The following is a 26,014-nucleotide window of genomic DNA, read 5'->3' as shown; positions in this document are numbered from 1 at the left end:
TGGCAAGATATCGCTGCCTGGGTGCAGAACCTGGTGGTGAAGGTACGCTGTGTAGATGCTCATGTACCCAAGAGTCAGCCCACTGAGGAACACCAGAACAACCAAGTGGATAAAGCTGCTAAGATTGAAGTGGCTCAGATGGACTTAGATTGGCAACATAAAGGTGAATTATTTTTGGCCTGATGGGCTCATGACACCTCAGGCCATCGGGGCAGAGATGCAACATACAGATGGGCCCGTGATCGAGTGGTGGGCTTAACAGTGGACACTGTTGCCCAGGTTATTCAAGAGTGTGAAATGTGCTGCAATTAAACAAGCCAAACGGCTAAAGCCTCTTTGGTGTGGAGGACGATAGCTGAAGTACAAATATGGGGAGGCCTGGCAGATTGACTGTATCACACTCCCACCAACCCGCCAAGGCAAGCGCCATGTGCTTCCCATGGTGGAAGCAGCCACCGGATGGCTGGAAACATACGCTGTGCCCCACGCCACTGCCCGGAACACTATCCTGGGCCTTGAGAAACAGATTTTGTGGTGACACAGCACCCCAGAGAGAATTGAGTCAGACAATGGGACTCATTTCTGGAATAACCTTATAGACACTTGGGCCAAAGAGCATGGCATTGAGTGGGTATATCACATCGCCTACCATGCACCAGCCTCTGGGAAAATCAAATGGTACAATGGGCTGTCAAAAACCACACTGAGAGCAATGGGTGGGGGAACTTTCAAACACTGGGATACACGCTTACCAAAGTCCACCTGGTTGGTCAACACCAGAGGATCTGCCAACAGAGCTGGCCCAGCCCAGTCAGAACTTTTCCATACTGTAGAAGGGGATAAAGTTCCTGTGGTGCACATAAAGAACTTGCTGGATAAGACAGTCTGGGTTATTCCTGCTTCAGGTAAAGGCAAACCCACTCGTGGGATTGCTTTTGCACAGGGACCCGGATATACTTGATGGGTAATGAGGGAAGATGGGGAAGGCTGATGTATACCTCAAGGGGATTTGATTTTAGGGGAAAACAGCCAATGAACTCAATTATATGCAGTTGTCTGCTATGTAGCACTTTTACAGCCCATCAGCTAGGTGTCTTCAGGTCAACGGTGACTGGCCCTGACTTTCCTCCAACCATCATCCCAACAAAGAATGAACTTTGATAAAACTAGATGAGTTCTGCGGTATCATCAGCAGGCAATGATCCAACATGGCACACAGCCTCTCCTGCTCTGGGAGACTGTTACAAGAGATGGAGCCTAACATCATGGACTGGATGGACTCAGCAGCTTTATAGGGATTGGTCCATGCAGTAATGAATAATATCTCTCTCTCTCTCTCTCTGTATGTATATATATATATATACAAGATAATAGTGATGGTATATTGAAAATGTGGGATCTGAGCATGATGTGAATTATACGGAATAAAGGGTGGATACTGTCCTGGGTTCAGCAGTAGCAGTCGTTTTTCTCCTTCTTGGTAGCTGGTGCAGCACTGTGCTTTGACTTTTAGCCTGGGAACAGAGCTGATAACACCGATGTTTTTAGTTGTTGCTCAGTGATGTTTAGTCTGACCAAGGACTTTGTGAGTCTCATGCTCTGCCAGGGACGAGGGGAAGCCGGGAGGAAGCAGAGACAAACTAGCCAATGAGGTGTTCCATACCACAGCACGTCATGCCGAGGATGTAAACTGGGGACAGTTACCCAGAAGGGCTAGATCACTGCTCGGGTCAGGCTGGGTATCGGTCGGGGGTGGTGAGCGGTTGTATTCTCTCCCCTTGTTGTTTCCCTTATCATTATTATTACTGGTGGTAGCAGTAGTGGTTTGTGTTATACCTTAGTTACTGGACTGTTCTTATCTTAATCTGTGGGAGTTACATTCTTTTCATTCTCCTCCCCATCCCTCTGGGAACGGGGGGAGGAAGCTGGGGGGGAGTGAGTGAGCAGCTGCGTGTTTCTGAGTTACCGTCTGGGCTTAAACCACAACAGCTCATTGTCTGGATGGACACCAGTGACAGGTGGTGTCCCTCAGGGATCTCTACTGGGACCAGTAATGTTTAATATTGTTGTGGTTTAAGCCCATCCAGTAAGTCAGAATCACGCAATTCAGAGGTTGAGAGGATCCAGAGGAGAAATGGAAAGATGACCAGAGGGACGGAACACCTCTGCTATGATGAAAGGCTGAGAGAATTGGGCTTGTTTAGCCTGGAGAAGAGAAGACTCCTGGGAGACCTTTCTGTGGCCTTTAAGTTCTTAAAAGGGGCCTGCAAGAAATATGGGGAGAGACTTCTTAACGGGTCTGTTGTGATAGGACGAGGGCTGATGGTTTTAAATTAAGAGGAGAGATTCAGGCTGGATGTGAGGAAAAATAATCTTTACAGAGAGGCTGGTAATGTACCGGCACAGGTTGCCCAGAGAAGTGGTGGATGCACCATCCCTGGAGACATTCAAGGCCAGGCTGGATGTGATTCTGGGTGACCTGATCTAGTTGAAGATGTCCCTGCTCATTCCAGAGGGGCTGGAAGAGGTGACCTCTGAAGGTCTCTTCCAAAGCGAACTATTTTATGATTCTATGATTCTGTGATAACTACCTTCTTCTCTGGCACATCAGCCCAAATACTCTCTTTGGAACACAGTGCTTTTATATAAACTAATTAAAATTTCCGAACTTGTTATGCCAGTGAGATTTGTAATGCTAAGTCATTATAAGATCTATACATTAAAAGCTGCCTCTCTGTGAGAAAATAATGGATGTTGTTTTAGGTTACTTTGGCATTGTTTTTCTGCCTGCTGTGCTGTACATGCATGCATGCCTAAGTAGAGGAACACAGTGGATGAATATGTATTGTCATAGAATCATAGAATCACAGAATAGTTAGGGTTGGAAAGGACCTTAAGATCATCGAGTTCCAACTCCCCTGCCATGGACAGGGTCACCTCACACTAAACCATCCCACCCAAGGCTTCGTCCAGCCTGGCCTTGAACACTGCCAGGGATGGAGCACTCGCAACCTCCCTGGGCAACCCATTCCAGTGCCTCACCACTCTAACAGGAAAGAGTTTCCTCCTTATATCCAATCTAAACTTCCCCTGTTTAAGTTTTAACCCGTTATCCCTTGTCCTGTCACTACAGTCCCTGATGAAGAGTCCCTCCCCAGCATCCCTATAGGCCCCCTTCAGATACTGGAAAGCTGCTATGAGGTCTTCACGCAGCCTTCTCTTCTCCAGGCTCAACAGCGCCAACATTCTCAGCCTGTCTTCATACGGGAGGTGCTCCAGTCCCCTGATCATCCTCATGGCCCTCCTCTGGACTTGTTCCAGCAGTTCCATGTCCTTTTTATATTGAGGACACCAGAACTGCACACAATACTCCAGGTGAGGTCTCACAAGAGCAGAGTAGAGGGGCAGGATCACCTCCTTTGACCTGCTGGTCACACTCCTTTTGATGCAGCCCAGGATACGGTTGGCTTTCTGGGCTGCGAGCGCACACTGCCGGCTCATGTTCATTTTCTCATCGACCAGCACCCCCAAGTCCTTCTCCACAGGGCCGCTCTGAAACTCTTCTCTGCCCAACCTGTAGCTGTGCCTGGGATTGCTCCAACCCAGGTGTAGGACCTTGCTCTTGTCATGGCTGAACTTCATGAGGTTGGCATCAGCCCACCTCACAAGCGTGTCAAGGTCCCTCTGTAATGCATCCCTTCCCTCCAGCGTATCAACCAAACCACACAGCTTGGTGTCATTGGCAAACTTGCTGAAGGCGCACTCAATCCCACTGTCCATGTCACCGACAAACATGTTGAACAAGACTAATCCCAACACCGATCCCTGAGGGACACCACTCGTTACTGGTCTCCAGCCAGACATTGAGCCATTGACCACAACTCTTTGTGTGCGGCCATCCAGCCAGTTCTTTATCCACTGAGTGGTCCATCCATCAAATTGATATCTCTCCAGTTTAGAGAGAAGGATGTTGTGTGGGGCAGTGTCAAACGCTTTGCACAAGTCCAGGCAGATGACGTCAACTGCTCTACCCCTGTCCATCAGTTCTGTAGCCCCATCATAGAAGGCCACCAAATTGGTCAGGCAGGATTTCCCCTTAGTGAAGCCATGCTGGCTGTCACCAAGCACCTTGTTGTTTTTCATGTGCCTTAGCATGCTGTCCAGGAGAATGTGCTCCAAGATTTTGCCAGGCACAGAGGTGAGACTTACTGTTTGAATAAGTCAGGAATTTTATGAGATTGGCTAGCACTACTTACTCATTTAATTAAACAGTCTGATGATCTGTTCACACCATTTATTTCAGGTTTATCACCCTATCATAATTTATGTATACAGGAAGAGAAATATACATTAAAAAATAAAAGCAGAGTGCCCCAAAATGCTTCACAATGAGCCAAGTTTATGGAATTACAAGAACACATTTAGTTTCTACATTTTTTATAAAGGTTTAGATCAAGAGTATGAGCATTAAATTCTACATGGTTTTATGCACTAAACATTTATTTCATGACTATGAAGAAATGTACATGACACCTCATTGATCCAAAAATGCAATTGAACAATGTCATACCATCAGTCTCTGCAGCTTAGGCAGCAACATCTTGACTTGATTTCCTAAAAATATTGCTCAGAAATACTTTGAGTTATCCTGTGACAACAATCAATGCTGCTAGCTTTTTTTAACAATATGCAAGAAAAATAAGCGTGTCAGCTGCAGAGTTTGGAAGCGCATCAGTTGCAGGGCATAAAGCCTCAGGAAAAACAGGGGAGGGACTATCATTCTTGGGTGAATTGTAGGCTTTCTGGATGAAATAATATGAAACATTATTATATGAGACGTTTGCCTTAGTAATGCATCAAAGTGCAATGCTGCATGTGGAAAGGCATGACTACAAAGGAAGTCTTTGTGAGGTATTTCAATATAAGGATCACGAAATTTGACACTGGATTGTTGATGCCATCTTCCACGTCTTAAGAAAATTTCTGAAGGCCAGCTGTCTCAGATACCTCTATAGTTGTCTGTAGTACTGGCATGATGGCATCTGGAAAAACAGAAATAGAGAGAAATAACGATGTTTGGTTTTATGCAAGAATGGATTGCTTATGCTTGATTTTGAGAAAATATCTCACTTTACTTTCAGTAAAACAATCTTCATGTTCAAAAACAACTCAAAAGATAATAACTTCATATTTTCTATCTGCATTTTAATATTTTTTGTTATTTGTTTTTGTTTCATTGAAAGAACTTTTACTTTTGAAAACTTGCTGTTGAACCAAAGGACATTGTAATAACATGTTATGTCCCTCAAGTAGCCCCAGTAGAGAGCAATCAGTCCCTGAATAATGCATATTACTTTCAGTCACAGAAAATATTAAAACTAGGCAATGATATTATTACTTGTGCTTTGATGCAGGCCTATAATAAGTGATTTGCCTTTGTTGTTCTAAAGTAAATCTCCAGAAATCTGCCCTGGTTTTCTTTTATTTTGTTTCGTACATGGTTGCTCTTGAGCCAGAATGAATCACTGAAGCTGACGTTTTGTCTTTAAGTCATCTGACTGATTCTTTTTGTTCTTTTGCGGAAGACATTTTCAAGGAAATAAGAAGAAAAAATGCACTCTATTTAAAAATAATTGGGCTAACTTTACAATGACTGACTTCAGGAATTTGGGCTGCTTTATGCTGATGAATCTCAAAAGTTAGAAAAGAAAAAGCATTTTAACATATTAACAAGATATTAACAATATATTATTTGCTGTTTTACTCAGCAATTCTGGAAAATTGTGATGTTTAGCAACTATAAATTTTGCCCAGGAATGGCAGGCTATGATAGTCACTAAAGCCATTATGCTGGGCTGCATCCCCAACAGTGTGAGCAGCAGGTCGAGGGAGGGGATTCTCCCCCTCTGCTGCCTTCTGGGGATACCCCCAGTGCGGTCCTGCATCCAGCTCTGGGGCAGCAGCACAAGAGGGACGTGGAGCTGTTGGGGTCCAGAGGAGGCCATGAAGATGTTGCAAGGGCTGGAGCAGCTCTGCTCTGGAGACAGGCTGAGAGAGCTGGGCTGGGTCAGCCTGAGGAAGAGAAGGCTCCTTAAGGGGAGACCTTAGAGCAATTCCCAGTGCCTAAAGGGGCTACAAGAAACATGGAGAGGGGCTTTTGAGAGGGCCCAGGACAAGGGGCAATGGTTTTAACCTAACTGAGGGGAGATTGACATGGGCAGAAGTTCTTCGCTGTGAGGGGGTGAGGCGCTGGCTCAGGTTGCCCAGAGAAGCTGTGGCTGCCCCATCCCTGGGAGTGTTCAAGGCCAGGTTGGACGGGGCTTGGAGCAACCTGCTCTGATGGAAGATTTCCCTGCCCACGGCAGGGGCCTGGAACTGGATGAGCCTTAAGGTCCCTTCCAACCCAGACCACTCTGGGATTCTGTGATTCCTCTCTGCAGCAGGTCAGTGGTGGTGAAGCAGGGTTCTTGCGTTTTGTAGGCTTCTTGCAACAATGCAAGAAGGCAGCATTTCTGGCCTGGAAATAAGGTAGAAAGGACAGAGCTTGTCTACAGCTGCCATGGAAAGAAGACAATAGTGAAAAGAGGAGGAACTGGTAAGCAGAGCTGTGGAAAATGGAGCTTATTTTCAGTGCTGCTCCTGAACTATTTTCTAGATCACAATCAGAGCATCTGTTTCTGAGAAGTGATGTTCTGCTTCCCCTCTCATATCCCCTACCAGTCTTAACCTCTCCTTCAGGAGGAGCACTAAAGGACACCAGACGCTTACCTGCCCCAGGCAACCTGCTGCCTTACTTTGCTTCTGCCCAGAGAGCCCCATTTTGCTGATAAAATATTTCAATTTTCTCATCTTTTCAATGTGTTCTAAAATGTTCACCACAAACACATCATGTCTCTCTGGGTGGGCCAGTCTCTTCAAGTTCTGTTTGCTGAAAGCCCTGAAAAGATGCAGTTGGCTACTGGCTCTTCCTTGAGGTGTAACTAGGGATGAGTCATTGAAAAAAATCCAGCCCCACCATACTGTAGCATGACAAGATAACAAAGATCTTTCCTCAGACACCTTGCTCACACAGCAAGGTATTTGCCTTGTGGAAGAACTTCAGAAGTCAAATAGAATTTTGACTGACTCATGGAAGAAGCTGTGAACCCCACATCTCTGTCACAGCTGGAAAGGCACATTATTCATTGCAGTGATGTATTGTTACTGTGCTGTTAATAGGCACAGTACCTGGAGTCCTTCATGGGCATTAGGAAGACACCCGGGCTAAGCATGTGCTGGCATGTGCATGATTCAGCTAGGTAACTGAATCTAATAACTGTGCAATGTTTTAGTTCATGCTTCATTTCTTCCTTGTGCTGCTACAGAATCATGTAAATAAATAATAGTGTTTTCCAATTAAGAAACTTACACAGGAAAAGCTCAGATCAGCACTTGAGTAAGGAGGGTCTGAGGGCGCATCCTCCTTCTTCCTGAAGTCCTGAAGGAGCAGGAAGGGGTTGCTGTGCAAGGGCTGGGGATCCAGGCACTGAAGTAGCAGTGGAACAGGGGGACAGAATGCAGCCCACAGTGCCCAGGGAGAGAGAGAGCAGGGACGAGTGACATTAGCTGGGGACAGCCAGTAGGACTGACAACACCAGGCGGGCACTTTTTGGTGATGAGGCAGGTCTGGGCAAAGCCAGGAAGTCAAGTTGTTGGGTCAGGGATGCATACAGGGATGTGCATGGCTAGGCACAGGAGCATAGGATATCTGCAGCAGAGGTCAGGAGAGGGGTATGGGCTTCAGCCAGAGCTTGGTACAGCTCCCAGGGGAAGCAGGGACAGTCCCCACGAGGCTTCTCCCAGCTGTTGCTCATGCAGCTCTGCTCCCAGAGGACTGATCCAGGGAACTTCTCACCATGTCAGAGCTTGCATAAGCAGAGATGGCAAATTCAGGGGGGAGGAGATAGGTAGAGAGAAGGAGGCTGCAGAGCCTGTTGGTGCACTGGAGGCCAACAGTGAGTGCTAGTGTTTCTCCAGAAGTGATGCTTCAACAATGGCTAAGGTGGTAGGCAAGGAGTTAATTTAGGAATATATTAATAAGCTGATATTGAGAAGAATTAAGTTATTACTATCACAAATGTTTGGAATCCTCCAAGACGGCTTTAACAAAGGTCTGAACATCCTGCCCAGTGGTGGCAGAAGACTGGTAGTGTCAGGAACTGAAAAGGATTATTTGAGGAACACTAAGAAGGAAATTAAAAGTGAGACATACACCACAGTAACATTTTCATAGCATTATGTATGAACTAAATGCACCATGAAGTTAGAACAGTTAATTAAATCCTCTTAGGTTTGAGCTATCTCCAGTTTGTTCTTTTACAAAAAGCTGGTGCAGCTTTGTCAGAGTGACCTGCACTAATATCATTCTTTTAAACAACAGCCTCTTAAAAAAGGTGTCATATTGTGGGAGGGGTTCTGTCCATCAGCTCAAAAGCAGACTCTTCTGCCCCTATTTAAAAACTCCTCTTCTGCTCCATCTCCATGGAAGTGGGGGTTGGAATTAGGTGATCTTTAAGATCCCTTCCAATCCAAACCGTTCTATGATTTTGATTCTACACTGTCAATTGGTGATTTTCAGAATATAAATTTTGGTAGTGGTTTTCTTTTCTGCCTACCTTTCCTGTACCCCTTTATTGGAAAGTTTGAATGATAGATGCTAAAATGCTTTCCCCTCCATTTAGTCTATACCTATGGCTTGAAACTTTCTGCTCAGGTACAAAAATATTCTTTTGCATTTAGAATACACAACCCTGGTTAATATACTCTACTGGGTGCAAGCAGAGCATATTCATTCTCAAGTAAGTTTATAACTTGCTAAAGAACCTTCTGAGAAATAGTTATGCATTATCAGGCTTCCAAATGATTTGCATATAATGAATATGCAAAGCACAGCCTGCTGTATATTCAGCTTCATTTTGCATATAGAATGATTCATATTGCAGAGATGATTTAATCAAATGTATATGAGACAGATAAAGCAATTGCACTCTTAAAAAAGTATATTTTCCTTCAAGAATCTTTTTGAATTAGCTACTTTATCTTTTTACTTATTAGTCTTCAGGTCACTATTTAAACCTTGGAGATAATGTAAACTGAAAAAATAAATTTATTTAAAGTTATATTCTTTGTAAGATGTAATCAGATTGTTAGTTTAAAATAAATAGTTTGCATGTAGATCTATATAATGTTTCACTCGTCTATCATTTTAATGCAGAATAGCTTCTTTGCAGGGAATTCAGCCTGTCACTGGATGTTTAAATTTTCAGTGTCTGTTGTCATGGCAACTGGAATTGACTCTGGTACCCACTGTGTTCAACATAAATTAATTTAAAGCCATAGCATCTTGAAATGCTTTATTCTCTTAAAAAATCCTGCTTTTCCTTAAATTTATTGAAGTAAAAAATAGCTATACTTGAAATAACATTAAAAATACATAAATTCTCATCTAATTATTAGTTTTACTTGTGGAATTCAGTAAATTGAACCTAATAAATAATGTATGTATAGAAAATTGTTCCTCCATTTCTTGCAGAACTGCACTTTTCGAACAATATGACTGATACATTTTAACCAGTCTTTATTTCGAATTCTTGTGCTTTGAATTTACAGTTTCACTGATTTCAAATCTGCATGTTAAGACTGACCAAGTGAAATTATAGGATTCATCATTTCCTTAAATTTCCTAGTTCTTTTGCAGTTTCGTCATGCTTCTGTTTAAACTGCTAACTTCTTATGTCTAATTTTATCGTATTATCCTTTATGAAAAGAACCTGTAAAACACAACTATGTATGTATTTAAAGGAGAGAGTGTGTCATGTGTGAGATTCTCTCAGCTCCAAAGAGGATGAAGAAGAGCTATGATATGCATGTGCTGAAGACAGAGGAGATTGCTCCAGCAGGCATAACAAAAATTTTTTTCTCTTGATATTTGTAAAGTCAGTCACTCATAGCCTAATCTATCCTTTTACATGTCCAACTAATAATAAGAGCTTCGTGTAGGGTTCCTCAATGCAGGAGATTGTCAATGACTCTGTTTTGCATAACATTGTTGACATTTGAAAAAGATTTTGTGGTTTAACCTTCCTGAGACAGGTAGGTCTCACACATTTCATTCCTCATGGTTTCTACAGTACAGTGTGCTTCTCAAAGGACTAATGCTGAAAGAGTTCTTTGAAAGAGCTAAGCTTCAGTTTTATGTTGAAAAGATTGTTTAATTATTTTATAAAGCATGTGAACAAAATGTGATCCTTTCTGAAAATGCAAGCATCTAAAAAAAAATTTACACATTTAGAAATGAGTAAGGTGAGCGTTTTTCTAGGCAATAAAAGCCTGATTTTTTATTATTTATTATGGAAATCTTAAAAAAAAATAAAATCCTGGTTCAGTTTGCACAGTCGTCATCTAGGTATTGGGTCTTATGTAATGAAACACTTCCCACTGCAATAACTCATGTTGTTCGTATTTTATTTCATTCCTGTGTGGAAAACATCGATTAATACTTAAGGCTTTAAAAATTAGTGCTGAAATTCAGATGTGAATGTCTGTTGGTGTCTCTATGAGCCTAGCAGTTGTAACCTTGCCATATTGACACATACTGTAATGAAACATTTAAGAAAACAGAAATCTGCTGCAGCTCTGCATGACTCATTTGCACCAGCAGCACACATTCATTAATAACCCAGCAGAGACAACAAATCTGAATCTAACTTTCCTGTGGGGATTTGTGTTGCAATGTTTTCTACAAAAATGTTAATGGCTGCAACTTTCCTTGTTTGGATTATATCTTCCAAACACCTCTATTTCTTAATGAGTATGCTGTCACTCATTATGTTAAATCTTCTGTAACAAGCTTCAAAGGAGAAAAGCTCAGCTAGCTATTCTTATCTGTCACTGATGGAACAATTACAGTCTTATAAATGACTTCATTTTGTAGACTGCTTGATTCAAACCAGAAGTGGAATAGAATCCTCTCACTCCTGAATTGCTGAGAGTGCTTTTCTTCTCAGTTCAGTGAGCAGTAAGTATCACAGTGTTCACAGTGAAGACGTAGAGTCATAAGGGTGCTTTCTTACACAAATGTGGATTTAAGTATCACATCAATAAATGCCTTCCATAACACAGAAGTTTATTTTCAAGTTGTCTGCAGACAGCTGATTGCTCACTTGATGAACTCAGTTTGTTGGGTCCTTCTTTTCCTTGATGAGAGATCAGTTCTTTAATATTAGCCAGGTCTTGCAGTAGGCATTGACAGGCTCCTTCAAAATGCCAAATAAACTGGTATCTTTTACTTGAACAGTATTGCTTTTTAAAACATCTGTCTGATCAGATACATTTCAGCTGACTATGCTGAGACTTTCCTTTAAACTGTTTGCTAATCTTAAATTCTGTTCCCCTGCTACAAGTAAATAAATAGCTGGTTCTTCTTTAAGATAGGCAGATTGTAATACTAAAACATGCCTTTCATTTCAGCTTTGATTTTCCAATATTATTATTTTCATACCACCAAAGATCATTTGTAAGAACATGAATGATTTATCTAACTCCTGGTAAATAGTGAGTAGCTTACTACATAGCTTAGCTTCACCAAGGAAATGGTAAAAACAAATTAATAATAAAATCTGTTGACTGTGAGAATGCATAACATATGCCTCCAAAAGGACTCTTGCTATGATTTCTTTCCATAAGTAGGGAGCAGAGAACAAGACTTTTCCAGAAATATTCCATGTTGTGGCTTGGAATATATAGTAAGTTTATTTTTGAAATGGTTGGCAAAATTACCTTAAATAAAACATTCTGAACGTCTTTCCTACCACTTCAGGTAAACCTTTCCTCAACCCCACATATATACGAATGTATGCAGCTAAATCATGTAGCAGAAATCAAACTTTCAATGACAATACTCTAATTTTCACTTATTTGGAAAGCTGATGTTTGCCAAAGTGAGGGTGAGGTGTTCAGTGAGGGGTTTTTGTCTGTTTCCAGGGGCTTTGTAGTTTATGTCTTTATGCTCTTAAAAAGGAAAAAAAAAACCAACCAAAAAAACCAGCATGTTAAGAAATCTTGATGGGTTTATTTAGGTCAAGATTACCGAGTTTTTAAATATTTGTAATTTCTCCCACAGTCACTGCTAATGTTTTAGTTTTAATTAATATCTAATATTGCTTCCTTCTGATATTGAAGCATATTAACTAACGAGAAAAGGGCAACCCAAATTGAGAGGTAAAACAGCCAATTAATATGCAAAAAATGAAGTAGTTTGTCTGCCATCTTCTGTAATATTTCCTTAAAAAATTCTTGAGTACTGAGTCTGGTTTTGCACTGATCTTTCTTGGACACTTCCTGGTCATTATTTGGACTGGCAGAAAAGTTCATAAGGAAATCTCCTTAATCCTGAACAGATTTTTTTTTTCCTAAGGTCAGATGAACAGCCAGAGAACTGGTAACACTCGACACTTACTCTGTGTTTTGACTTTTCATGGAAAGAAAAAGGAAGTATCATCTTGAATTTAGTATGAGTTTCCCCTGCCACGTTGCCTGGTATGGTTACAATTTTGTGAACAGTGCAGTCAGGAATGCACTTAACTGCCTCAATGAGTAGAATATTCCTTGGATAGTAGCACAAGTTCTCTCAGATGTGGTTTAGATTTTGGTAATTTCCATGAAATAAAAAAAAAAAATAAATAAATAAAAAAAAACCCCAAAACTCAAAGCACCACATAAAATATGGAACACCAGCAGCAAAAGACATCTGTAGCAGTAAAACTAACAGCCACATGTAGGGGGCTGGGGTCTGCTTGTCTCTTTTACAGTAACCTGTGTGTTGCAGTGATACCTGCCTGTGCTCATGTTTGGCTGACTGTGCATTGAGATTCAGGGTTTCATTTGCACTTTCTCTCCCCTGTGTAATTAGCATTTATTTCAGGAGAATGCATTTAACTTTTTTTGATGCTAGGGTTAATTTTCCTCAGCTTTCTTTGAACTCAGTGAACCCGATTTTCATTTACATCAAGAACCTTTTGAGCCACTCTGTTAACTTATTTCCATTTTAAAGGGCTTGTGTGCTGTCAGTATGATGGAAAAGGTCATATTGCAAGCGAAAAATCAGGGCCAGCGGGGTTTCTAGATATCTTGTTTGTGTCTTTCAATGCAATCATAAATAAGAAGGGAAAAATGCTTTCACCAGTTATATGTTTTTTTCTTTCCGATTATTGAATCTTTCTTACAAGACTTCAAGATGATGTAATAGCCTTCTAAAAATTTAAATATTAAAAGATATTAAAAACGCTTTCAATATATTCAAACTGGACTCCTTTAAAAAGAATCTGAGTTTATTTGAAGTAAATATTTCAAAATGCAGCACTTTACTCATGTTACACATGATTTTCTAGCTTTAGGAACAGTTTATGCTTTGAAAATGGGTACAAAAAGAGAAGCCCTGGTTTTAGTTTGTAAAAATAGCCTTTTATCCTTACAACTGTGATTGGTAAGTCTACTACGTTAAAGATGTGATCTTAGGCCCACTGAAGACTCTGCAAACTCCCACTGAATTCACAATCAGATTACAGGCATTTCTCCTAGACAGAGCTTGTTTCTCATACTTACATTTATCAGAGATCTGTTCAGTTTCACTGGAAGCATCTAAGGTAAAAATAACGCTACATCACTTTCATAGGCAGACTGTTCCACAGCCTTGCAAATCTTCAGGCCAGGAAACTTTTTCCAGTGAGACAGCCTATGTTTTCCTTACAGTTACACTAAAATATTTAACTTTCAGTCCTTTTAAGGGATTGTTTAATGCCAGGCTTTTGTCACTGACATTTACAGAAAATATGAAACCTCAGAATTTTTTGAAGAAAGCTAGATAACCATTTGTTATTAATATGCCTTGAAACAAATATTTTATTGGTAGGGATTGATCAGCAGGCCAAACCACTTCAGGCTTCTTGTTCCAGTTCTTTGTATGCCTATGGAGAGGTATTTGTCTTCTGCTCTATTTGCTTTCATGGCACTTGTCAAAATCTATTATTTAAGCAAGAAGATTTAGTAATATAATACATAACTAATGACCAGATTCTTGAATAGCAGCCTTATGTATGGGTAAAATGGAGATCTTTATTTCAGTAGAGACATAGCCATACAATCAGTTGTGAGTCATGGAAACATACACACATCTAGCAAACAGTTAAATGACAGTTCAATATAGCAAACAGTTAAATTACACAGAGAACAAACTCTGGAAACTGACATGATGTATTCGTAACACAACTGAGTCCTTGTTTACTGTGGATCCTCTTAAGCATCAGACCTATATATATATAATAAAAGCAGACCCATGTGGTGTCATTTTAAATAGTTAAAGCAGATGGGGAGATGCTATGTGCAGCTATGTTGTGGGGCTGTAGATCAGAGCTGCAGATAACCCTAGGAAAAATGGCAAAACCTTTCAAAGTAAGGGAGACTTCAGGACATCTTGAGGTTCAGGGTCAGAACATATTACTTCTTTTTGGAGAAGAAAAGCCTCTATCTGCAACAAATAATACGGTGGAATTTCTTTCCTGTGGGTATAGTCTGGTTAGCAGTAAACAATTGTCACTATGATGTATCCATGTTCACTGATGTATGTATTTTTTTAACCACCTGCTCCAACAGAAACAGTTGAAATGAGATAACATCCCACAGATATATGTCTACTCTACAGAAACATTTGCATCTTAGTGTTTATGTTCAGGAACTGCATTGGTTTCCTGGCTTCCACCCAGCAACACGAGACAGAATTGTATTCAAATTACATTATCTCTTAATTGAAAAAAACTGCATGGACTGTAATGGTAAATATTGTGTCTGGTTTATTTTCAAGCTGCATGAATGACCCTGTAATTCAAAGCAGCAGCCTCTGCATGTCAAAACTGCTATCTGCTCCTCTCTTGACATGCTGTCATTCACTACCACAGCAATGGAAATACTTCTACCAACTTTACAAGAAAAAAGAGCTAAATCCAACATACAGGAACTGAATACTGTACTCAATTAGAGTGATTATGTTTTGCTTTTTTTTTTTATATATATATTGCTTTTGATACTAGACTATTTTGCCAGAATAGCCATCTGTTGATCTCACTCATCTAGACAGAACAAAAGCATTGCCTTCTGCCAACTATTTGATTAAAAGGATTATAATTAGCTTTTCTGTTTCCACTGGGACTTCAACTGACATGTTCTTGTCATTTTAAACCAGGTAACACAGTATTTATTACAGTCTCAGCAATGTGGGAGATCGCATCATCTCAGTAACTGCATCATCATTTGCTTTGACCCAGTAGTTAAAAATGGTCTTTATTTGTAATACAGATTTTCCTACCTATTCAAAAATCAAATGTTAGTTATATAAGGTGCTACCATCCAAAATCAGGGAAAATAGCTTCAAACAGAAAAAACATTTACAGAATATTTAAGACTGTTTAACTTCAGAACAGACCCACGGCTGCAGTAGTGTTTTTCCAGTCAAACATTAGGTATAGAGATTAATTAATTAGACATTAATTAGACATTAATTTCTCTCTCTTCCTCTGTCTCTGCTTCCCACTCAGAATCCTGTTCCTTCCTGAAATGTAAATTTCAGTGGTGAAATGCTGTAGTTACATCTCTCCAAAGAAACAAGCAATTTTGAGAAATAAATTTGCTTATTCATGACAAGATACTGATAAGTGCAGTAAAAAAGTGTAATTCTGTGTTGTCATTTAGTGTATAAGGCTGTCTAAATATAGAAGATATGTGCATTAGTTCAACTGAAAACAACACAGTTTTGTTAGTCATAGGCATCAGAAACCTCCTGAATCTTCTGTCGATCTCCTGGCCTTTATTCTTTTCTCCTACTTCTCATGCTGAACATTTTGTTCCTTAGAAGATTCCTAAAGAATCACTAACAAATACTCTCTTTTTGCAGCATGTGACATTTCATCCTCTTATTCAGGACACTAGTTTTCAGGGCTTGATTTGAGAATCCATGCAGCAGATACATCTATTATTTGAAGCCTCTCCTGTGCTGTATCAGTAAAATTTAACACAAGGTGTGGTGCTGGATTTCAGAACTACAGGTTTCTCAAACTGGAGCTAGCTTGCAGCAACTAGTACTGTCCAAAGGTTTAACCTGAGATTAAACAAAGCTCTCTTATTTCAATAATAACAACAACAACAACAACAACAACAATAGCTGTAAACACTGAAAGCATCTAAAAGGACTGTGGGCAATTCTTTGTAACCCGTGGTTTTGTCTGAGAAGATGAAAGTCCCTGAAAAGCTCTCAGATAATGGCTGTAACAGTCCAAGTCTCCTTTCATTTCTATATCACCACAACAATATTCACTTCAAGTGAGATATTAGAATTTTTCATTAATGCAGCTGGCTGGACAAAGAAACCAGAATCACAGGATCCCAATATTGTATAATTATAATAGAACTATATATATATATAATTACATGATGTAAACTATTCCAAAAACAGCTAACACAGAGTATAATGTCCAGACATCTGCTTTCAGATGCCTGATTTATTAACAGCAACAACTCTTCCCCTTCAAAACCCCATTAAGTTTGTACAGATATTCCTTGAGGAATCCCCTTATTATTCTCTTTTATAATGGCAATAGTGATCCAAAATATTACTTCTGTGTCACAGGTTAGAGTTTCTCAATCTCTGTTATATCTTTGTGAGCCGAGTAAAAACCAATCCTGCTATGTATGGTCAGTCCCCGCTAACATTTTGCAACAGTTTGGACAACACAATTTGAATGTTATATGGGGCAATCCCAAGTCTTGAGGTTTGGATATGTTGTGAAATAGCAATAGTTATTTAAACCAACTGAAACAGTTTCTGTTGCTCAGAGACTCTTCTTACTTCTCCTTTCCTTGTTTTCATTTCCTTCCTTCTCCTTGACTTCTAACAGTTTCTTTGCTATTTCTTCCTTTAAAGCTTACATCAGGATTTCTGCTTTCCTAACACACCACTCAAAGAAATGACCTTTGTGACAGATGTTACTATCAAAAGCCTTCCTCTATGTCTATTGCTCCTGGTCTGTAAGAGTGCAGTAGGTTACAGGTGTGTGCCTCTAGACCAAGACAGGCCCACTGAAAGAAATCTAAACTTTTAAAGGAAAACTACAGTGAAGATAAGCAGAGAAACAATTTGGTTTAAATATAAAATTCAGAGTCCAAGTATCTGTGCAGCTTCAGGAAATCTGGAGCTGAATTCACTCTTTAGTTGAACTCAGTTTATGAAAATTTTGGTGAACTGTGAAGCAGCATGATATAACAATACTTTTTGCTCCTGAGTTTCACTTGAATTTTTAGCTGTATCCAGTAAAATATCCCTTAGGGCAGTAGTAATAACTGAAGCAATATAAATCTGATAACTTTTATCATCCGGGTTCTTGCCCTCACATTTTCAGAAAAAGTTTACATGCAGATCTCTCCAAACAGTTTGCTTAACTAATAATTTCATTCATATAACATTGTTAAATATAGAATTTTTGAGAGCTTTTGTATTTTATTAGGAAAATGCACGTAACTTCCATCTTTTAATGCATTCCCCAAATCTGTGGACTACAGAAGTAATTATTTAGTTGAGTCTCTAGCCAGTAAAAACTAATTGGTGCCATCTTGTGGTAAGTAAAGAAAATACAAAACAATCGTTCTTGGTCACATCCTGTGTAATTGTGCACTAAATTTTCCCTTTTTCTTCTCTTGCCTATTCTCTACATCTTCATACATGCCATTTTGCTACAGTTTGAAGTCTACCTCAGTTCTAAAGAGATACAGGTACAGTTGAAAAATGTTGCATTAAAACAATAATCTAAGCAATCTACAGAAAAAGAACAACTTGTAAGGCCAACTATGGTCATATTAAAATACAAAATATAGAACAAACAAACTTATGAAACTAGGTTGAGCTACAGCTTGCTTCTTCGGTACATATAAGCTGAAACCAACATTATGGACAGGTTATTTTTGACATAGGCATCACTGTGGTAGCACAAAGCTTGGCAGAGGGACATGCTGGATTTTCAGTGCAAGCATTTGTCTTTGATAATAACTGCAATTTCTCATGCGCTTTGGCTTCCAGACTTTGGCTTCTTTTGAATTCTTATCAGAATGAGGTTTACAATTTTTTTCCTTAGAATGTTTCATGCCAGTTTTGCCATCCCAGTTATGACACTGTTTCAGCACTGCAATTTGCAGTGCTCCCTAACTGCCACCATGAACTGATTAGGAACATTTCTAGGATGTAGTGAAATCTACCATTCATCTGTGATTTACACGCATCCCTAAGAGGAGCTGAAGTTGAAAAATTCCACCCTGATGCTTTTAATTTTCCATCATTTTAGCAATGTTCTTGTAATAAGGTAACTAGCAAGATAATAAATAGATATTTAAAAAAACCCATATATTTCCTTTAAGAAGTGTCTGGGAGCCTACAAGACTCAGAAATGCCATGAAGACCTTCATCCTAGGCTAGACTATTTCTTTCCATAGAAAATGTATGGGAGAATATAATATTGACAATTAGCAATGGAATAGTTGCAAGAATTTTTTTCACACCCAAATATCCATACAGAATACAGAAAGCATGGCCCTTCTGTGGGAAGGCTTGTGAAACTCCTTGGTTATACATTTCCATCTTTTAATCTTGACTGTTCCCCTTTAATCCAGTTTAAAGATCAAATCATTCCATAGCTGTTTCAAGGAACTCCCTTTAAAAATGCACCCTGCTGTTCTGGAGTAGTAGTAGAAAAGACAAGCTCTGCATTACGCTCTTTCATTTCAAAGCTTTTGCAAGGGTGCTGTGAGATGAGGTAATATATAGTCCCCTGGCTTCCATCAACATTTTTCTAACACCAGAACCTCCCCAAAGAAAAAGTGGAAATCAGTATGTGCCTTTTCTTTAGTCAAGGGTACACAGCAGGGGCAAGAAGGCCGAAACTTTCATATTCCCTCCAGTCAGTCCTCCCCACTGCCAAGCTCAGCACACTCTGTGTCTCTTTAACAAAGCTCCATAAGGCACAAGACCTCTCCTTTCTGTGGAGCAGGCTGTCTCTGTGAGAATCACTGCTCCTCTTGGTTTACATTCTCTGCAAAGACAGACAAGGGGCTCAGCGTGAAATTTCACCTGAAATTGCATGCAAGGCATAACAGCTAATCAGAAGAATATTTCAGTCCTTTGTGTACACTGAATTGCGTATTGTGGATGCCTCCTAAATAGCTTATTATATGCTTAAGAATGTCAATAAACAATTTTCTAACCAGATCTCTCCATCTGAAAACATACTGTACTATCCCACCTTGCTTTCAAGAATCTTACAGCAGATTCTGACAGAACCTTAGGTTACTGAAACAGGTCTGAACACCAAATGCTTCTTTTGTCCATGTGAAGTTATACTCCCTTAGTCTCAATAACTTACTCATGCAAATGGAAACCAAGTAAATAAAACTTCATGGCTGGAGTTATCAGCTTAGTACAGTCCTTATGGAAAAGGAAAGATGGAATATATCTGTCAGTTGTTTTTTCAAACTCAAGATCAAAGTTGCAGCCATACTGAATAGTTTTGCCTTCCTTTGTCTATGCTGAAAGGAAAAGTCCCAAATCTGCAATGGCTGAAAATAATCATAAAATGAGATTCAGTGTGACAAGTAGTTGGATGAAAAAAAATAGGGATCATGATGAAAATGTAAGGATTATTTGTTCTGAAAGTTTCTTGGTAAAATCTTTCCATTTTTCATTTCAAACAGCATCTTTCATTAAGACTAATTAACATTTCACAGAATCATATAAAGCCCTGGACTCACGATACCTGGAGATGTCATTTAACCTAACTCTGTGCCTTAAGTCATGCTAAACTATACCTTCAGCATATCTAACTCTGATTTGTTTAACTTGGTCTTGTGGACCTGAAGCGATGAAAAAATTACCGCAACACCAGGAAACCTTTTCCAGTTCCTTACAGTCCTTATTGTTGACCCATTTATCCCACTGCTTAACCCAGATCTTCCCTCCAGTATATGTGCTATTCACCTTGGACATGTAGAACAGTTTTTCCCTTTCCTTTTAGCAAAAGCTTTTACAAATTGGGGATTTATATTCCTCAACATTTTGCTTTTCCTGCAGCTGTTCAAGCTTCCCCTCTAGATCACTTTGTCTAGGCCTTTGAACATCTCTGTAGCTCTCATCCTTATTGATCCACATAGCCCCTGAAGCATGGTGCCAAGTGCCCTATCAATGCCCAAATACCTTACTACTGCAGTGTAGAAGGAAAAGACTATTTCAGGCTCCCAAAGTTTCTGCTTCTTTCTATAGAACCTGTATTCTTTCTTTGTATTCAAGCATATGACCACAAGCACATGGTCAGCTTTGCAAACCACTATGAAAGCAGATGGTGGTCTAGGAAACTGTTGCCCAAGTGGTTGGCTCACATTCTGCATTTGTGCAGTTGCCAATTTCAGCCTACACACAGGCTTGCAAATTTGAAGTTACAAGATTTGTAGCTGGCTTTGGAATTCCATCCTTTTTTTTTTTTTCCCCTAAATTAGTTCTCCAATATATTTGATGTGGGTGAGGTGCCTGCCATGGCCAGCAGCTCCACAGGTGACTCATGCATCCCACAAGGAGCTCAGCACAGCTGGGCATCCCACCATTACAGTGCAGCCTCGCCACATGGGGAAACTGAGGCACAGGGTGCAGCACAGCACATGGAGCTGGTTGCAGATCTGCCATGTGGAGCTGTGCCTTCCTGGCTTCCCAGCCAGTGAGGACCCAAATGGCTGAGGGCTGGCACTTCTCCCAGCTAGGGCCAGAGTCAGGGAGTGCCATGATTCAGTTCTGGGCCCCTCACTACAACAGAGACATTGAGGTGCTGGAGCAGCTCCAGAGAAGGGCAACAGAGCTGGTGAAGGGCTTTGAGCACAAGTGTGATGGGGAACGGCTGAGGTACCTGGGGATGTTTAGTCTGGAGAAGAGAAGGCTCAGGGGGACCTTATTGCTCTCTGCAGTTACCTGAAAGGAGGATGGAGCCAGGAGGTGGCTGGTCTCTTCTCCCAAGGAACAAGCAATAGGACAAGAGGAAACGGCCTCAAGCTGCACTAGGGGAGGTTCAGACTGGATATTAGGAACGATTTCTTCCCCAGAAGGGTGGTCAGGCATTGGAACAGGCTGCCCAGGGCAGCGGTGGGATCACAGTCCCTGGAAGTCTTCACAAACCATGTCGATGAGGAACTTAGTGACAAGTGTCAGTGGTGGCCTTGGCAGTGCCGGGGACCAGTTGGACTTTTTGATCTTAAAGGTCTTTTCCAACTCAGTTGATTTTATGATTCTATGATTTCACATTCTCACACAGTTCTCTTGTATACTAGAGGCTATAGATTCTAGCTGTCACATGTAACTATAATGATCATATTCTCTGCAAATAGAGCACAACAGTATTTTCAGAAAGTTTATGAAACCTGAAATACTACATAGTCTTTGAAAATGACAAATTTTTCCCTAGTTTTTCAGGTGCTGAAGAAGGAACCCTCCATTTCAAGGAGTCTCCATATACAAATTTACAAAACTTCCTTCCTGACCGTTATTTCTACTCACAGCTAAACCTTCTTGTTAGCAAGAGCAAGTAGGGACTCTAAGTTCTATTTAGCTTCCCCAGATTGAATTTCTTTGCTCTGTAAGGTTTCACTCTCAGTTCCAATGAACTGAAAAAGGGATAATGCACTGTTAAAAAGGGTAGACTGTGCAGGAATTTCTGCTGTACTACAAGAACGTTTGCAAGAGACCTGTTTCATTATTTCCTCACATTTGGTGTGAAAGGGTTCAGGGTTACAAAACTGAACACTCATCCCACATACCATGACTCATTAGCCCATAATCACTTTCAGCTGTATTTTGTAAGGCTGTATTTACTTTTTTCAATAAAAATATATGACATATCCAGCCTTAGCTACAGAGACTGTTCTTGAATTTGGCATTTTGTTCAAAAAAGCACGGACTAACTTAAACTCTTTGCTGTCTTTTTAGTAGGGCAAGTTGCATTTGTACCGCTTTGTTTTCTTTTTTGTCCTTGTTATCTGTCCTAGTGTCATTCTTGACTATGTGCTGTAGTCAAGAATGCTACATGATTGCATTCCAGGTGGAAAGAAGCTAGGGTTTAGTGGTCCCAGGATATTTTTTTGTGCGGTTTGCTTACCCAGTTAGCTTCTTATTTCCTTTGTGTGACCATGTCAGAAACTACAAAGGTTGTTTCATATTTTCAAATATTTCTAAGGAGGAAATACCGTATAGCAGCATGTAAACAAAAAACCAACAAAAACAAAAAAGCTTTCGTATTGCACAGAACTTCCAGTCCAGATGAAATTGGCTCACTGTCTATGTACCTAACAAAATATTCTTGTTTCCCAGTATGCACATATATGTGTGAGTATAAGCGTACACATGTTCGATGCTTTTATTGTATGCATGTTTGCCGATGACACCAAGCTGTGTGGTTTGGTTGATATGCTGGAGGGAAGGGATGCCATCCAGAGGGACCTTGACACGCTTGTGAGGTGGGCTGATGCCAACCTCATGAAGTTCAGCCATGACAAGAGCAAGGTCCTACACCTGGGTCGGAGCAATCCCAGGCACAGCTAGAGGCTGGGCAAAGAAGAGATTCAGAGCAGCCCTGCAGAGAAGGACTTGGGGGTGCTGGTCGATGAGAAAATGAACATGAGCCGGCAGTGTGCGCTCGCAGCCCAGAAAGCCAACCGTATCCTGGGCTGCATCAAAAGGAGCATGACCAGCAGGGCAAAGGAGATGATCCTGCCCCTCTACTCTGCTCTCTTGAGACCTCACCTGGAGTATTGTGTGCAGTTCTGGTGTCCTCAACATAAAAAGGACATGGAACTCCTGGAACAAGTCCAGAGGAGGGCCACGAGGATGATCAGGGGACTGGAGCACCTCCCGTATGAAGATAGGCTAAGGAAGTTGGGGCTGTTCAGCCTGGAGAAAAGAAGGCTGCGTGGAGACCTCATAGCAGCCTTCCGGTACCTGAAGGGGGCCTGTAGGGATGCTGGGGAGGGACTCTTCGTTAGGGACTGTAGTGACAGTACAAGGGGTAATGGGTTAAAACTTAAACAGGGAAAGTTTAAATTGGATATAAGGAGGAAATTCTTTGCTGTTAGGATGGTGAGGCACTGGAATGGGTTGCCCAGGGAGGTTGCGAGTGCTCCATCCCTGACAGTGTTCAAGGCCAGGTTGGACAAAGCCCTGAGTGGTATGGTTTAGTGTGGGATGTCCCTGCCCATGGCAGGGGAGTTGGAACTAGATGATCTTGAGGTCCTTTCCAACCCTAACTATTCTATGATTCTATGTGCTTCAAGAAATACTTTCAATAGCATATAGGCCATTTTCGTGTGAAAAACAATGGAAATGGAACATTGTGCTTTTGATATCTGTTTTAGGAAAGAATGGCATTTATGTAAAAATATATGTCAAAACTTTTCTTCATTTACTGTTGTGTTGCCAAGATGTTTTTCAGGAGAGCTGAAAGTTTATATACTTTGTAGTTAATTTTCATCCAATTCTGAAATAATCAGAAGCTGAATGAGTGGGATTTCAGCTCCATATATAAACTTTATTGCTAGGTATAGAAAAGCATACGGCCTGTGGAAGTATCTAGTTATCCTTGCAGCATGAATCATAACACCAAGGTTTTCTGCATAGCTGCTTCTTTCAGTAATCAAAGCAACATATGATTGATGATAAATCTTTCAAAGAAAGACCAATGAAAATGATGTCCTTGTTAAGAAATGTTTCATGTTATATTCAACTACTGATGAAGGATTTACACAATGTACACAATATAAGATGTTTCATCGTATATAGAACCAGCTAAAGCTTGAATCTCTTTTTTATCTTGTAACAGGATAAAAAGGACATCTGTCAAGAAAAGTAATTGGAAAATGGAATTATCTACTTGAAAAGTTGTTTTCTTTTGTGGCTCCCATTCATATTTTTAAATAAAAAGTTATCTGTGTATTGTCTTAGAAATACATGTGAAAAAATGGCATACTTCACTGAAGTATTGCAGAAAGAGTTCAAAACCATAAAAATGATTAGTGGTTTCAAAGCTCACTCTATCACATAGGAATATTTTATTCTACAGTTTCTCTCCCCTTCCCCCCATGACAAGAGATTTAACACCATATACCAGAAAAAAAAAGTTCTTACAATATTCAAACATGATAACATTATGGCTGACAGTTATGTACTATATACTGTTGATTTTATGGGTAGTATTCATTTATGCTTAAATATGAAAAGGCAAGTAAACTTCTCTGCATTGTTTTTATTCATCATCTGGAAGGAATTCTCACAGAGGAGAAACAGAAAACAACCTCTGATAAAATTCTTCTGTCCTTAAGTGTGAGATGCACCTTTAAATTTTACCAAAGGAAACTGATGTGTCAGTCTTGTTTTAGTGAAACGGATGCCTAGCAGAGGTGAGGTAGAGGGAAAATAATATTTAAAATAGCAAATATCTTCTTTCAAAACACCAATGTGAAGACACCTTGAGAATATCTTAGAGATTTTTAGGTAATAACTGAAATCTCCTCCTAAGTATTGTATACTGAAAAATGAAGCAGTAAGTTACACACATTTCCCACTGAACTCAATAATGAATTGAGGACTAGTTAAGTTTTTCTACACATATCAAGCTGTGATTAAATATCTTTTTATTTTACTAAATAGCCTTTTTTTTTTTTTTGCTAAAATATCTTTAAATAAGTTGTGGCCTAAAATGAAATTTTCATTTTTCTTTTTTGTTTACTAAAACCTGAAAAAAAGACTCGCCTAAGTATTTTACATTCACAGAGGTCTAGGTTTAAAAGTTAATTTCACCCCAGCTAAAGCAAAGAGTAATGCTCAAATCAGTTGCAGAAACATAATGCGACCTATTCCCTTCACACACACACAAAAATAGTCTTTAAGATATTTTTTCTCGCTGACAGATTTACCTCTGTTCTTTAAACAGCCTATTGCAAATCATTTGTCTGGGAAAAATACAAAAATTAATGAATTATCTCAGACAGAAATGTACCATTTTGCCCAAAAGACTGTATCTCTAGTTAAAAAAACAGACTTTTTTTCCCTTCACACTGCTAATTTTTCTATAGAGTCACTGTAATGAAAATAAGTTTCAAATTTGGATAATAAGAAAGTATCTTCACAGAGAGAGCTTTACATTGGCTGTAAAAATCTCTGTGAAGATCTCATGGAACTTTTCCCAGGAGATGACTAACAGCCTGTTCTCTTTCTGAAAGTGCAGGCCAAAAGTTACCTTGGTCACTTGTATTAGGTTCGGCTTTGCAAGAGCCATGCAGTGAGCTTCTGCCTAAAGTAGTAAGATTCAAAACAACCAGGTGCTGTCTGGATCAATATGCTCGCCACAAATTTCATCCAACACCCATCTGGAGTCACAGTGTCTACGGGAAACTTTTACATATTTTCCTGATGTGGTGCATTAACCTCATCCCAAAGCCAAGCATCCACAAATATTCACTCACTCCTCTTCTTGACCAGTAGGACAGGCGAAGGAATAGGAAGAACAAAACCAAGAAAACTCACAGATCAAGATAAAGACAACTTAATAGGTGAACGAAAGAAAAAAATAAAAGAAGTGATGTAGACGTGTACACACGTGTAGAATCACAGTGTCTATGGGAAACTTTTAGATATTTTCCTGATGTGGTGCGTTAACCTCTTCCCAAAGCCAAGCATCCACAGATACTCGCTCACTCCTCTTCTTGGCCAGTAGGACAGGTGAAGGAATAGGAAGAACAAAAGCAAGAAAACTCATGGATCAAGATAAAGACAACTTAATAGGTGAATGAAAGAGAAAAAATAAAGAAGTGATGTAAAGAAAGACAACTACTCACCACCTCTCACAAGCAAACAGAT

General features: G+C 40.0%; 1 long non-coding RNA gene across 1 annotated transcript in view; it reads left to right on the top strand.

The window, feature by feature from the left end:
• The window catches only part of LOC136004901 (uncharacterized), a 68,787-nt gene extending 44,684 nt beyond the window's left edge, over positions 1 to 24,103 (top strand). The window contains exon 4 of the long non-coding RNA XR_010608616.1: positions 23,979 to 24,103. This is a non-coding gene — a long non-coding RNA (uncharacterized LOC136004901). The remainder of the gene's footprint in view (positions 1 to 23,978) is intronic.
• Positions 24,104 to 26,014: the final 1,911 nt, after the last annotated feature.

This window comes from Lathamus discolor, chromosome Z, assembly GCF_037157495.1.
Source record: "Lathamus discolor isolate bLatDis1 chromosome Z, bLatDis1.hap1, whole genome shotgun sequence".
Classification (NCBI taxonomy): Eukaryota; Metazoa; Chordata; class Aves; order Psittaciformes; family Psittacidae; genus Lathamus; species Lathamus discolor.
Note: the sequence above shows the minus strand (reverse complement) of the source record. Positions and strands in the feature narration are given on the sequence as shown.